At 48.8% G+C, this 14,637-nt stretch overlaps 1 long non-coding RNA gene across 1 annotated transcript; it reads right to left on the bottom strand.

Moving 5' to 3' along the window:
• Window positions 1-2,715: 2,715 nt before the first annotated feature.
• On the bottom strand, window positions 2,716-14,221 carry LOC130294216 (uncharacterized). Its single transcript, XR_008848430.1, has 3 exons — window positions 14,089-14,221; window positions 13,905-14,004; window positions 2,716-2,945 (listed from the first exon to the last, which is right to left on the bottom strand). It is a non-coding gene; the product is annotated as an uncharacterized LOC130294216 (long non-coding RNA).
• Window positions 14,222-14,637: the final 416 nt, after the last annotated feature.

Raw genomic sequence — 14,637 nt, 5'->3', positions numbered from 1 at the left:
GTTATGCCGAGCGCTCCGGGTCCCTGCTCCTCCCCGGAGCGCTCGCGGCGTTCACCTTCATGCAGCGCCCCGGTCAGACCCACTGACCGGGAGCGCTGCATCAGTATTACCGGTGGGGATGCGACCCGCGTAGCGGGACACGCCCGCTCGTGTCTCGCATCCCGATCCCCTCACCTATCCTGCCCTCCGTCGGCTCAGTCCATGCGCGCGCGGCCCAGTTCTCTAGGGCGCGCGGGCGCCGGCTCTCTGTGATTTAAAGGGCCAGTGCGCCATTGATTGGCGCCTGGCCCAATCAGTACTCACACCTGTGCCCTCGTTATAAAAACCCACTTCCCCTTCCTAGCATTGCCGGATCTTGTTGGCTCAGTGCCAGTGAAAGCGTTTCCTTGTGTATGTTCCAAGCCCGTGTTCCAGGCCCTCTGCCGTTGCCAGTGACTACGATCCTTGCTGCCTGCGCTGACCTTCTGCTATGTCCGACCTTGCTCTTGCCTAATCCCTTGTACCGCGCCTGTCTCAGCCGTCAGTTGGGGTTGAGTCGCTATTGGGTGGAATGACCTGGGGTTACCTGCCGCTGCAAGTCCATCCCGCTTTGCGGCGGGCTCTGGTGAAAACCAGTAACCCCTTAGACTCCGTTCCCCTGGTACGGCCCACGTCATCACCCCACTGACACAGAGGATCCACCACCAGTATCCTCACAGTATAACCATCCGGACCCTGACAATGTCTCGATCACGTGAGACAGAGCAGGGAGAGAAGCGGACAAAGTCTATGACAATCACCGATCAAAAATTTTTCTACATGTTGCTAGGACATGTCAAATGTTATTTTAAGTGACAGGTACACTTTAAGAAGTTTGTAAACAGAACTAAGTGAAAGGGAGTAAGCTTTGCAATGACTGAGACATTATTAAGAGAGTTGGCCCTAGTGTCAGAGGGAATTAAGCATAGTATGTGGTCAGCATAGTGTCTGAAAAGTAAACATTTTCTGGCTCACTATAACTAGTATAACACTCTCGAGCTCACCATTAATGCTGTCATACCCTAAGAGCCAAAAACAGACATATCTATAGGTCTGAGTAACTGTGTAATTGCAAAAATGTTTGTATCCTTCTCTGCTATAGTCTTACTTACCTCTCTTTCATATGTAGGAACACCACTTTCCATATTTTCAACTCAGCCACTATGCTTAGTAAAAAATTTATATAATGGGGCTCAAGGTTATGAACAATAACAAGATAAAGCAATATAAATTTATTACAAATATTAATTAAAAAACATCCAATCAGTATGTCATATATAAACAGGACTGCACACCACAGAGCCCTTGTGAGTGCAGGACCTGACTAATTCAATCAGTCAGACCACCTTAGGTCCTTTCTACAGTGACAATAAACCATCATTTTCTGATTGTTTATTGTCACTGAAGAAAGGACCTAAGGCGGTCCTGAAACGTGTCTGACATTATTACTATTCACACTGAGTTTGAATTTCAGATATGGGCAGTATATTTTAATTATGGATGCCTTTCCCTTATTTTATTCAAACCTGGATTTCTAGCCTGCTTCTCAAACACTCCAAACCTGGTTTTCCAACTTGCTTTTCAAATGCTCCAACTCTAGGATGCCATCCTAACAGCACTCCATCCTGTATACTACCATCACTACGCAATCTGGTGGATACTCTAGCTTTTGGACATCTAAAACATTGTCTGAACAGGCACATACCAGCCACCTCTGCGACAAGCGTCATTGGCAGAGCACCAGGATCCTGTTTGCTCGCCCCACAGCCGGTCTGCGGAGGACATGGGCAGCGGCTGTTCTTGGGGTCTGGAGCATTCGCCATGAGCCTTGTAGCAAGTGGGTTGGGTGAGCTGTTTAGTGCACTATACGCAAGCAACATTTTATTACATCAAGGGGATGACGAGTATCCTCCTGTATATCGTTGTTAAACAGTGAGGAGATTGCTGTGACATTTTTACAGCGTATGATACAAACTATCTTATGTGATTACGTTTTATACTGTTGCAAGCTCACATTTTAATTATTATCCAGGACATTAATATCATATATTGGTTCAAAATTTTGTACTGAGAGGCGTTCATTATTTAATTGTACATTGTTGTTTACTGTCTGACTGATTGAATTAGTCAGGTCCTGCACTTACAAGGGCCCTGTGGTATGCAGTCCTGTTTATATATGACATATTGACATTTTTTTTAATTAATATTTTTAATAAATGTATATTGCTTTATCTTACTTATTATTGTCCATATCATTGAGCCCCATTATAATAATTTTTACTAAGCATAGTGTCTGAGTTGAAAAGTATGGAAAGTGGTGTTCCTACATATGAAAGAGAGGTAAGACTATAGCAGAGAAGGACACAAACATAATATAAGAATAATATATAGGAGGTGTTTTATTATTTAGAAATAAAGGGTTACCTCTTAATAGAAGGAAGACAGATATGTAGGCATTGAAAGCCTGTAACAAACCTGTCCCAATCCCCTATCCACTCCATATCATAGTGTAAAATGGCAGAAATGTTATATACCCAAAGGTTAGGAAGATTAAAACCCCCAAGGAACTTGTTCTGTTGGAATTTGATCAGACTAATACGATTGCCCCCGATAGATCCCCAGATGAATTAGCAAAAAAATTCAAAAACAAGCAAATTACCATGAAATCTTTTTATAGGACAGAAAAAGGCTCTTAGGCAAAGAAATTATCCTGATTAAATGACATAATAGCCTTAAATATACTTTGATCTATTAGTATTAGGCTATTCTCTCCAGGATGTAAAAGCTGGACTTCTGCTCCTTGAGGCTACCAGGTTGCTGTCCAAAGAGTGGTCCCAGTATAGGTAACTGCTAGCCAAGCAGGCCAGACAGCCCTGATGGCACCAGTGATTCAGGCAGAGGTGAGTCTGTTGCAATAGGTCAGTAGTCTGGGGGTAATAGTAGGAGACACAACTCCATTCAGTATAGGTTAAACAGTCAGTAGCAGAAAGCAGCTCTAATAGGTGGTGCTGGTTAGTAGCAGATTAAGCACATCAAGGGTAAAGATACAGCAAAGCTGAAGATATAAGTGTGTGTGTATAGTGTTTTCACTTTATTTCAAAGTATGTAGTGTAAGTGTAAAGTAGTGTAGTGTACTACACTAAAGCTAGAGGCAGGCAGCAGTAAATACTGATAGGTCACTTACACCCATAGAGCAGTACATGGTGCTGCAGGGGGAAAAAACTTCTAACTCTCCCTGTCTGTACTAATGCTGTCCCTCACCACTCTATAACTGCCGCACATGTTCCTCAGCTCTGCCCAGACTAGGGTGGGTGGGTAAAGCAGGGGTAAAGAAATTTCAATTCCCTGCCTGACCAACCACTTGCAGCGTTCGGAGGGAAAGGATGCCCCCCTGCCACCTTTCTACACTTCACGGATACCACCAATCACAATTTTCTTCCAGGCCTCCAGAAGCCAGTTTGCCACCAATTGCCAATCTTAGATAACAAAAACTATCTAGATCCTATTACTGTATCAGTAGACGCAGTGATCCTAAACAATTATTACGTAAATGTACATCCTGGTGAACTAGGTACCAGAACACCATGAGCAACATTTATGCCATGTGTCACTTAGGGGTTAAGTCTATTTGAAATCCTTTTTATAACAGTAGAAAAATACTTATGCAAGGAACTACATATGTGCAGTTTATAGTAGAATGAACACATATTCCTCACAATCAGTTGACTAGTATTTCTGTGCCAAATATCAATGGCCGAGTAAATGGGACATCATACGGAGCGCTGGACAGTCGAGAAGATTAATCCAAAGATCCAAAATTAAATCGGTTTATTAGTAAAAAACTGCAATGCACACACAAGGTGTTTCCAACCCAAACCAGGCTCTTCAGCAGTCATACATACAATGGCAGTATAATAACATATATACATAATTATCGGAAATGGTTCTGTGTCACTGACCAGACCAGAACAGTGGACGAAATATGCATAAGACATAAAAGAATCTAAACTGCCGATTAGTCCATATAAAATATACACAAACATGTACTTTCTTAAAAATGGAAGGCTTATCTTTTTTTTTTTTTTTTTTTTTTTTTACGGTTCAAAAGATTTATTAAACATTGATAACATATACAACATCCGCCCCAGGGCGGTAGAAGCGGGCAATCGAATACAGATAGCTGGTATCAGGATTCCATGCAATCAGTACTGAAGCATAAACAATCACCATCATGCGCTGGATAGTACTAAATAGGCAGGCTAGTAAGACCCAGTCAATGCAGTACACCGACGTAGGCCATGATGCCATAGGTGAAGGCCAGATAGAGAGAGACAGCGGGGATAACGTATAACTAGCAAGGTCGGGGGAACCTTTGACAATGTGAAAGAAATAAACAAACAATCAAGGACATCTAGCCAACGTGGTGGGGAGCGATGTCTCATTCGAGTATCCATTTAAGGGTCTAGAGTAGGCAACCGCTGGAACCCATGCCATCCAAACCAGGCCCCAGCCACTCAAACTAGCATATTACAACCTAAGTCTAAATGGGTCAGGCTGGCGGGGAGGCCTAATACACTACCAATGTAAACCAAAAAAAAAAAAAAAGGGAAAAGAACCACACATAGACAAGACACAAAAGGGGAGAATAGAGGGGGAAGGAACAGAGCAGAAGCAGTCGGAATAGAGTTGAGAGGGAGAGGGGGAGTGGGGGTAAAGGATGCCACAAAGACCCAAAGAGAATAGTCCGGGGGAGGGGGGGGGAAGAGGAGAAGGAAGGAGGGAGCCCAAAGCAAAGGAAGGGAGACTAGCAAAAAAAAAAATGAAAAAAAAAAGGGGGGGAGACCCTCACAGGAGAGGAAGGGCAGTATCAGTGGTGGATGGTAGCGAAACTAAATGGGGGGACGACAGAGACATGGCCCGATACTCAGGGGATGACAGGAAGTCGGTCCACGGAGTCCAGCGCTGCAGAAAACGCTCAGGTTTGGACGCCATGTCCGCCATGCACTCCTCCATCCCGTAGATAAATTGCACCTCACCTATCCAGTCAGCCAAGGTCGGGGGCAGGACTGACTTCCATTTGCGTGGGAGCACCCTTCGGGCAGCAGAGAGTAATATGCCGATCAGACCCTTTTTCAGAGATTTCAATTGGCCCGGCACCATCGACAGTAAGGCTACTTGGGGGGTATGGGGTACTACGGAACCTGAAATCCTGGACACGGCAGACAAGACACCGGACCAGAAAGATTGCAAAAGTGAGCAATCATACCAAACATGAAGCATGGTCCCGGGGGCCAAGCCGCACCTCCAACAGACATTAGGCACAGATGGAAAGCACCGATGCAGCAGAGCTGGGACACGGTACCATCTGGACAAGACTTTGAAGTTAGTTTCTTGCAACTGAACAGAAACCGAGGACCCATGGCACAAGGCATATGCCTTGCTCCAGTCTAGGGGATCAGGGGTGCGACCCAGCTCCCGCGACCACCCCTCCTGATGAGTCGGGACCTGTGTGGTGCATGCAGACATCAAAAGAGCATAGATAACAGATATCAGGTGTCCCGGAGACTCATCTGCCAGACATAAAGATTCAAATGGAAGGGGAAGCCTATGCAGGTCAAGGGACTGTTTCCAAGAAGAGTAAAAATGGGTGAGCTGGGTGTATTGCCAAACCTGAGCAGGTGTATGATGTTCCTCCCGTAGGACCTCCGCCAATGGTTTCAAGGAGCCCGAGTGAAGAACGTGAGCAAATAAAAAAATCTGTCCACGGGACCTACCTAGGAAGGGTCCCACCCGGCCACCCGGTGTAAAGTCAGGGTTGTCACGTATAGACGTCAGGGGACCATTGGGGCGTAGGAGACCCGCCTTGCCCAAATGGCGCAGGCACACCCGAAGCACGGAACGCGCCACATACGGGAGTTTCGCCTGAAGTGCTGGGGTCCAATAGGACGCACGCGTCCAGGGTAGGGACGTGAGCGGGATAGGGGAAAGGAGGGCCTCCAAACGCACCCACAGGTTATCGGTGGGGTGGTGAAACCAGTCCATTATTCTAGTTGCAACAGAAGCCATGTAATTAAGATGAGGGTCCGGCAGAGCCAGACCTCCCTTCGATTTGGGGCGAATCAAGTCCCTCCGGGCCATGCGGTGACCCCGGAGGCCCCACACGTATTTAGTAAATAGTTTGTTAATGGTCAGAAAAAAGGAGCGGGGAAGAAGGATAGGGATAGTCTGAAAGAGGTAAAGCAGTCTGGGCAATAGGTTCATTTTAAGTATGTTAACTCGTCCGATCCAGGAAAAGTCTCGTCTGTCCCATTTGGTCAAGTCAGAGGAAAAGGAGGTAAGTAGGGGGCCGAAGTTCAAGTCATACAGGCGGGTCAAGTCACTGGGGACCTGGATCCCTAGGTATTTGAAGGAGTTGGACGCCCAACGGAAGGCATACTGCTTCCTGAGCTCTGCGACGCCTCCAGGACCTAATGACACGTCTAGGGCTACACTCTTAGTTATATTTAGTTTATAATTGTTAAAACGACCATAGTCATCCAAAAGAGTGAAGAGGGCAGGGATGCTACCGCAAGGGTCTGACAGGAACAATAACAAGTCATCAGCAAAGGCAGCACATTTGACAACTTCTCCCCCGACCGGCACCCCCCGAACCTGTTCACTCTGTCTGATAGCTTGCAAGAGATGTTCCATGGCTAGGACATATAGGAGAGGGGACAGGGGGCACCCTTGTCTCGTGCCATTGCAGATAGGGATAGGAGAGGAAAGGGAACCATTTATCCTTATCCTAGCCTGTGGGTGAGTATACAAGGCAAAGATACGTGACAACATTAGCGGGCCTAAACCCAGATGAGACAGGACACCCCTCAAGAACCCCCACGCCACCCTGTCAAAAGCCTTCTCGGCGTCCAGGGATAATAAAACACATGGCAACTGAGAAGTTTGAGCGTGGTGGATCACAGAGAAAGTTTTCAGGGTGTTATCTCTGGCCTCTCTAGCAGGTACGAAGCCCGTCTGGTCAGGGTGGATGAGGGTCCCCAATAATGGGTTCAGTCTGAGGGCTAGTAATTTAGCGTATAATTTCGTGTCCACATTAATAAGGGATATCGGGCGATAGCTTTGACAAAGGTTCGGGTCCTTACCCTCCTTCGGGATTACAGTAATAAATGCCTGGAGAAAGGAGCTGGGGAATGGGGACGTGGCGGATACTGAATTAAAGGAGGCCATCAGTGACGGAGTCAAATCTGAAGCAAGAAGCTTATAAAATTTGGCAGTATACCCGTCAGGGCCAGGTGCCTTCCCTGAGGGCATAGACCTTATGGCCTCTGCAACCTCTTCCTGGGAAAAGGGGCGTTCCAAGTCCAAGAGGGACTGGGGGGAAAGAGAAGGCAGCTGCGTCCTCAACAGGTAGGCCTGTAGATCGGGGGACACAGAGTGTTACGCCTAGCGCTCCGGGTCCCCGCTCCTCCCCGGAGCGCTCACGGCGTCTCTCTCCCTGCAGCGCCCCGGTCAGTCCCGCTGTCCCGGAGCGCTGCACTGTCATGGCCGTCGGGGATGCGATTCGCACAGCGGGACGCGCCCGCTCGCGAATCGCATCCCAGGTCACTTACCCGTCCCGGTCCCCTGCTGTCATGTGCTGGCGCGCGCGGCTCCGCTCTCTAGGGCGCGCGCGCGCCAGCTCTCTGAGACTTAAAGGGCCAGTGCACCAATGATTGGTGCCTGGCCCAATTAGCTTAATTGGCTTCCACCTGCTCCCTGGCTATATCTGATCTCCTCCCTTGCACTCCCTGGCCGGATCTTGTTGCCTTGTGCCAGTGAAAGCGTTTAGTGTGTCCAAAGCCTGTGTTACCTGAACTTCTGCTATCCATCCTGACTACGAACCTTGCCGCCTGCCCCCGACCTTCTGCTACGTCTGACCTTGCCTCTGCCTAGTCCTTCTGTCCCACGCCTTCTCAGCAGTCAGCGAGGTTGAGCCGTTGCTAGTGGATACGACCTGGTTGCTACTGCCGCAGCAAGACCATCCCGCTTTGCGGCGGGCTCTGGTGAAAACCAGTAGCCTCTTAGAACCGGTCCACTAGCACGGTCCACGCCAATCCCTCGCTGACACAGCGGATCCACAACCCGTAAGCCGAATCGTGACACAGAGTCAGGACCTGCAAGGCCCGGGTCCAGGCTATAAAGGCCCTCATAATATGCCCGGAAACTATCCAGTATCTGGGAGGTGAGGTGAACCAGAGAGCCTGAGGGCGATTTAATAGAAGGGATATGCGTGGCCGCTCTCCTATCACGCAACGCTCGTGCTAACAGTCGCCCCGATTTGTTGCCCCATTCGTAAGTCACACTAGAACAGATCTGTCTATACCGGTTATACTTCCTATCTATGCAAACCTGAATGTCTCTGCGGACGTCCATGAGTTCTTTAAGCACCACATCCGACAGGGAGGATTTGTGTCGAGACTCCAAAGCATGCAAGCGGATTAGCAATTCCTTCAATTTCTGGGAGGATTCACGCTTAAGTCTAGAACCGTGCTTAATTAGAACACCACGGAGCACACATTTTAAGGCCTCCCACTTAAGTTGAGGGGAGGTAGGATCACTGGCATGATCCTGCATGAAATTAGTAGTCGCTGATTTCAGATCCGCCAAACAGAGAGAATCCGAAAGGAGCGACTCGTTGAGCCTCTACACAAACTCCCCCCGTGGACAGTCCGGGAGAGACAAATCACAGAACACCGGGGCATGGTCAGAGAATACTATCGAGCCTATGGTCGTTGAAAGAACCCGAGGGAGTAGACAGTGACTAACAAAAATATAGTCCAGTCTTGTGTAGGTCTGTCGTGCATGAGAATAGAAAGTATAGTCACGTGCGTCCGGGTGGTACAACCTCCAGGGATCAGACAGCTGCATCAGATGTAGAAGCTTTCGGATCTTGTTTAATTGCGTGAACGAGAGGGCAGAGGTCCCAGAGGAGGAATCTAAGGAAGGAAGCAAAGACACATTAAAATCACCACAGACAATAAGAGTGCCCTGCGCGAAGGAGGTGAGGTCATCAAAGGTACGCTGCAGGAACGTCAACTGGCCATGGTTGGGCGCATAAATATTAGCGATGGTATAGGGTTTACCTTGGAGTGTGCAGGAAACAAAGGCATAGCGCCCCTCGGCATCGAGTTTAAAGTCTATTACATGGACAGGTAAGGACTTATGAAACAAAATAGAGGCACCCTTAACCTTATGGGAGGGGTCGCAGCTATGAAAACAAACAGGGAAGTATCTGTTGCGTACCACGGCTGCGTGATCGCGCAAGAGATGGGTCTCCTGTAAACATAAGATGGAGGCACGTTGTTTATGCATGGAGTAAAGGATCTTAGCTCTTTTCTCAGGGACATTAAAGCCCTGAACATTCAGGGAAGCTATTTTAACTGACATATTAACGGAGATGGCAAGGAGGAGTAGGAAAAGAGGTAGAGGGTGGAGTCTGAATGGAGCATTGGGAGAAAAAAAAAATAAAAAATTTAAAAATAAAAAAAAATATATTAAAAAAGAGGGGGGGGGAGGGGGGGGGGGCGTCGGAAGGACGCCGGATAGGAAGAGAGGAAAGAAAGAAAAAAGGGAAGGGAGAGGGAAAGACGATAGCAGAAGGGGGGGGGGGGCAAGGCAGCTAGGAAAGAGGGGAGCTAGGGGTGTAGGATGGGGAAAGAACGAGAGGAGTTGACACTAGACGAGGTAGAGGGAAGAAGAAAAAAAAAAAACAACAACAACAAACTAAACTGGGGAAAACTTAGCAGGTCAGCTAGGATGCCTGCAAAAATATCCTATCAGTAGCACAAGCTATAACCGGACAGGGGTACAATCCTGTCACTACCTATTGGGGGTAGGTCAGCAGGTGGTGCAGAAGTGACAGACAAGAGGGAAAGGAAGATGAAGGGGATGACATAAAACGAGCAACCAAGGCCAAACCGCCATCCAGGGAGAGAAGAGACAGGAAGTATGAGATAGAGGCGCTCCACGGGGAGTCAAGTATACAGACCAGGGAGGAAAAGGGGACACAGGACAGCAAGAAAACGGTGAGAGAGGAGAAACGTAGCACCAGGAGAGAACCACAGTATGTAGAGCAATCAGAAAAGGTCACCACAACACTGTAAATCAAAGAGGACCAACAGCAGTAGGATCTCAGCGGTCTCCCGAGCCACCTGGACCATCCATTGACCCGGAGAGACTGCGGGGTCGGCGGCGGGAGCGCTGCGGTCTTGGCGAAGGTCCATCCGGCTGGTGCCTCCGTGTACGGGGCTGGGGCGGTGGAACAGGTGCAAAGGGGTTGTCCAGAAGTCTTTCCCAGTCCAGCAATTGAACAGGTGGGAGGTCAAACACGGACAAAAAGTCGGGCAAATCCTCCGGAGTGCGCAGTGTAGCATATTTCCCTTGGTGATGAGCAAATAAAGCGAACGGAAACCCCCATCTGTAAAGAATGTGACGTGACTGCAGTTCCGCAAGCAGTGGCTTCAAGGCAGCCCGTAGGCGCAGGGTGTGGCGGGAGAGGTCAGGAAACAGTAGTAACTTGGCACCAACAAAGTCAATCTCCTTGAGCTGCCTGGCCCTTCTCATGATCTCTTCCTTTTCCGAGTAGTAATGGACACGGCAAATGACATCTCTGGGGTTATTTGGGTCAGAACTGGGGGGTCTCAAGGCTCTATGGACCCTATCAATAGCAAGAGGGGTTTGAGCCGGCCGGTCCAGAAGAGAATTAAAGATGTCAGTCACTGTAGGCAAGAGATCTTCAGCTCGTGTCGCCTCAGGGAGGCCACGAATCCTGACGTTATTGCGACGGTTGCGATTTTCCTGGTCATCCAGGTGAGAGTGCAAAAGTCTCTGGTGAGTGGCCTGTTGAGACATCGTGGTGCGTAATTCACTCAAGGAATGTCGCACTTCAGAACGAAATGAGTCCAGTGACTCCACTTTAGAGGTCAGAGAGTCCATTTCAGTTTGGACAGCCTGTAGGTCCTGCCGCCATGTTGATTTCAGAGTGTCAGTAATCGCAGCTAAGTCCTGCTTTGTAGGTAAGAAAGAAAGCAAGGCCTGAAGCTCAGGGTGGGCCTGAAGGATAAGAGCTGCAGATTGGTTGGGGATCTGAGCACTTGCAGGGAGGCCACCGAGATGGGTGTCTACAGCGGGTAGACCAGGGGGCAGCGGGGGGGCCGGTGCTGAAGCCCCCTGGGAAGGTGGAGGGTCAGGTGAGGCCAGCCAGGGGCTACCCAGGTGGGAGGCCCAGGTGGGGCTGGAAGGAGGCCCATGCTGTTCTACTGGTGGGTGGACAGGGGTAGATGGGGCCCCCAGGGGGAACAGCAGAGGGGATCCAGGGTCCGCGGCTGTCGTTGGGGCTGCAGCCATTACTGGGGTCAGAGTGTCCAAGCTTCCGACCTGGGGGACACCAGAGCTCAGCCCACTGCTGTCAATGGGCGAGGGGAGCGGTTCAGCCTCCCAGGCAGAGTCCAAACGAGGGCTGGGGGAGGGGGCAGTCTCCCCCCAAGGTCGAGGACTGAGCTGGGTATGAAGGCCTCCGGTGCCCGTACCTGCAGAGTGGCGCAGCAGTGGAGAGGCCGCCAGCGGCGGTGAGGGAGGCCCGAGACTCCGGCACAGGTCAGTCAGCGGCAGGTCGATCAGTAGTGGCGGAACCGATGTGGCGGCTTCCAGCAGAGGGTCCTCCCGTCCTTCGGAGCCAGCGGCAGCAGCTGGGGGTCCTTCCGCAAGTCGGCCCTGCGCCCGCTCCACACCGCTCGCGCGCCTTACTTCGGGGGGCGGAGCGTCCAGTGGCGGGGAAGCTGGAGCGTGCAATGGCTGCGGCCCGGGGGGGACCATTTCAGAGGCCTCCGGTACAGTCGCCAGCGGGGCGAAGAAGTTGGAGATCGGCGTGGGGGATGCCAGAGAGGTTGGGGTCCTCCTAGCTGTGCCCCGGGAGCGTCTCTTCGGCATAAAGGCAGGTATCAGGTCCCTGAAGTGCGGGTGGTGGCGGAGCTCAGCAGGAACACGTCTGCACTGCTTGCATGGCAGACCACGCCCCCCAATGGAAGGCTTATCTTGTCTTACAAAAAATTGTCCTACTAATGAAAACATGAATTTTCTGTCATGTAAACTTATACATAAAAGGTAATACAATGTAACAATTTGGTGTAATAAAATACCCATGCTTAATCTGTATAGTATACTAACATATAAGAATGCCGAAGGACACCAATGTAGCGTAAATTAAAATAAAATGAAAAGGACCTTATGATAAGCAGAACGCTGTTGATACAGACAGCGTGATGACGAAAGGACCAAAGTAGGCGTGTAGCTAACGTGAAAAGGAAAGGACGGAACTACTATGAAACTAATGTAAGTTATAGAGGAAGCCGCTACGGAATTGGCGTAGTGTAAGTACAGACTACGTAGTTTGACCATATAAATCAAAGGTATGGTGTGGCTGATGGAGCATGAATGGCAAGGGGAAAAGAAGAAACAAAGAAGAAACACTGAACGTACGGGGGTTAATAGAGTGATGCGTGTGACTGAATTAGAGTAAAAGCAAATATTAAAACAGCAAAAAACCTAAATGAATTACATTAGATACAATACTATGTAAATATGGATGTATTTATGTAAAACAAAGAGAAAACCATGATTATTAAATAGAGATCTATTCTGTGCCTGGTAGACATGGGATGAACAGAAAAGCAAATGCTATCTATTGCAATATGTCCTGTTCAATTCAGATCTATGAAGCAAAGAGGGAACTTGAGAGGGGGCGCATCACTGGACTTAGAGGAAGCAGGATGGGCGTGTGGATGAATTGCCTCCCCTCTAGGATATTCTTTCCAAGCTGTTGGGAGCAGTGGTTATGTGAAGGCACGCATGGCGGACAGGTTCTGGACAGCCCAGACAGACCACCAGTATAGAGAATCGTTTGATCCCCCAACAAGCACAAGCAGCATGCACAAATTCCTTGTCCACACCTATACACAGGTAGCATCTTTATTACACACCCTTATCTCTGCCTAAACCATTTCACACAGTACAGTGACCCCTCGACCTACAATGGCCCCGACATACGATAATTGCAACATGCGATGGCCTCTCAGAAGCCATCGCATGTTGAAGGCAGCATCAACATACGATGCTTTTGTATGTCGGGGCCATCGCATAAACGGCTATCCGGCCGCGCTGACTGCTTCAGATGCCACCAGATAACCGTTTACGGTGCCCCGTGTGGTCTGCTGACGATCACTTACCTGTCCTCGGGGCTCCGGCCCGTCCTCTTCGGGATCCCCTGCATCGTCGGCGCTCTCCATCGTCGTCATCACATCGCTGCGCATGCTGTCCCGTCATCCAATAGGAGAGGCGTGTGTAGCGACGTGATAGCGGCGACGGAGAGCGCGGATGCCGGGGAAGCAGAGGCCTTACCGGAGTGTCGGGGACACCTAGGGGACGTGGAGACATCCAGGGCAGCGGTGACGAGCGGTGACGGTCCGAAGCGGCTGGGACAGGTGAGTACAACTTCCTCTAACAGTGGTCTACAACCTGCGGACCTCCAGATGTTGCAAAACTACAACACCCAGCATGCCCGGACAGCCAACGGCTGGGTGTTGTAGTTTAGCAACATCTGGAGGTCCGCAGGTTGTAGACCACTGTCCTATACTTTACATTGCACGGATCCCTCAACATGCGATGGTTTCAACAAACGATGGTCCGTTTGGAACGGATTACCATCGTATGTTGAGGGACCACTGTAATTGACAATATTGTAATTGAGAAAGTCCCCTCTTTGTTGTTCTTCTGTATCAATAACCATGACTCCAGCTGGGAGACACTCATTCTGGGATGGAAAGGACTCTACTGCTGACCTTCTGATGTCTCACCTGGATTTCTTCAAGTATCTCCTCATATTTGCATAACCCTTGGCAGACTACTGAAGCTGATTATTGTTAAAAGTCTGGCGTTTAGCAACAAATGGAGGTTCTGTTTGGGATACAAAATAGTAGGTTGTCAGCATTCTATGAATGGTGGTGCAAGTGGAAAAAATATCATGGATAAAGCACTCACCAATATGTAAATGACATTTTATTGTATCTTCACATAGTACAAGACACAATGTACAAGACGTGTTTCAGCAGGCGATATGGCTTCCTCAGCTGTCTCAACACTTGCCGCAACAGCAAATTAATAAGTATAAAATCCCAATAAATACATTTGAATATGTGGTTATGCCATATTAAAATGGAGAAAAGTACTTATGCAAAACATTGTTTATTGTTAATTTTTGGTGTACCGGGCACCAGAAAGTTCTTACACATCTGTCTCCATGGAACATGTGTTCATTCCACTATAATCTGCTCATATATCCTGTTCATTCCCAGTCTGACCATTGCAGGAAATTCCATAGAAATCTGTTTGTTTGTGTTTATTTCAGCTTTACATAAACCCTGTCTATTCTTGGTCTACCCTACATAGGAATCTGTATACCTCCCTTTTCACACATCATTAATTACTTTCATTTTTTATGTTCATTCCTTTTCTTCATTCTGTTTATCCTAGTCCCTTTTTGCTGCAGACATGACATTCAGGTGTCTTGGAAAGCTGGGTGACCAGTCA

The sequence above is a fragment of the Hyla sarda genome, chromosome 10 (genome assembly GCF_029499605.1).
Source record: "Hyla sarda isolate aHylSar1 chromosome 10, aHylSar1.hap1, whole genome shotgun sequence".
Classification (NCBI taxonomy): Eukaryota; Metazoa; Chordata; class Amphibia; order Anura; family Hylidae; genus Hyla; species Hyla sarda.
The sequence above is the reverse complement of the archived record's forward strand: the minus strand, read 5'-3'. Positions and strand labels throughout refer to the sequence as shown.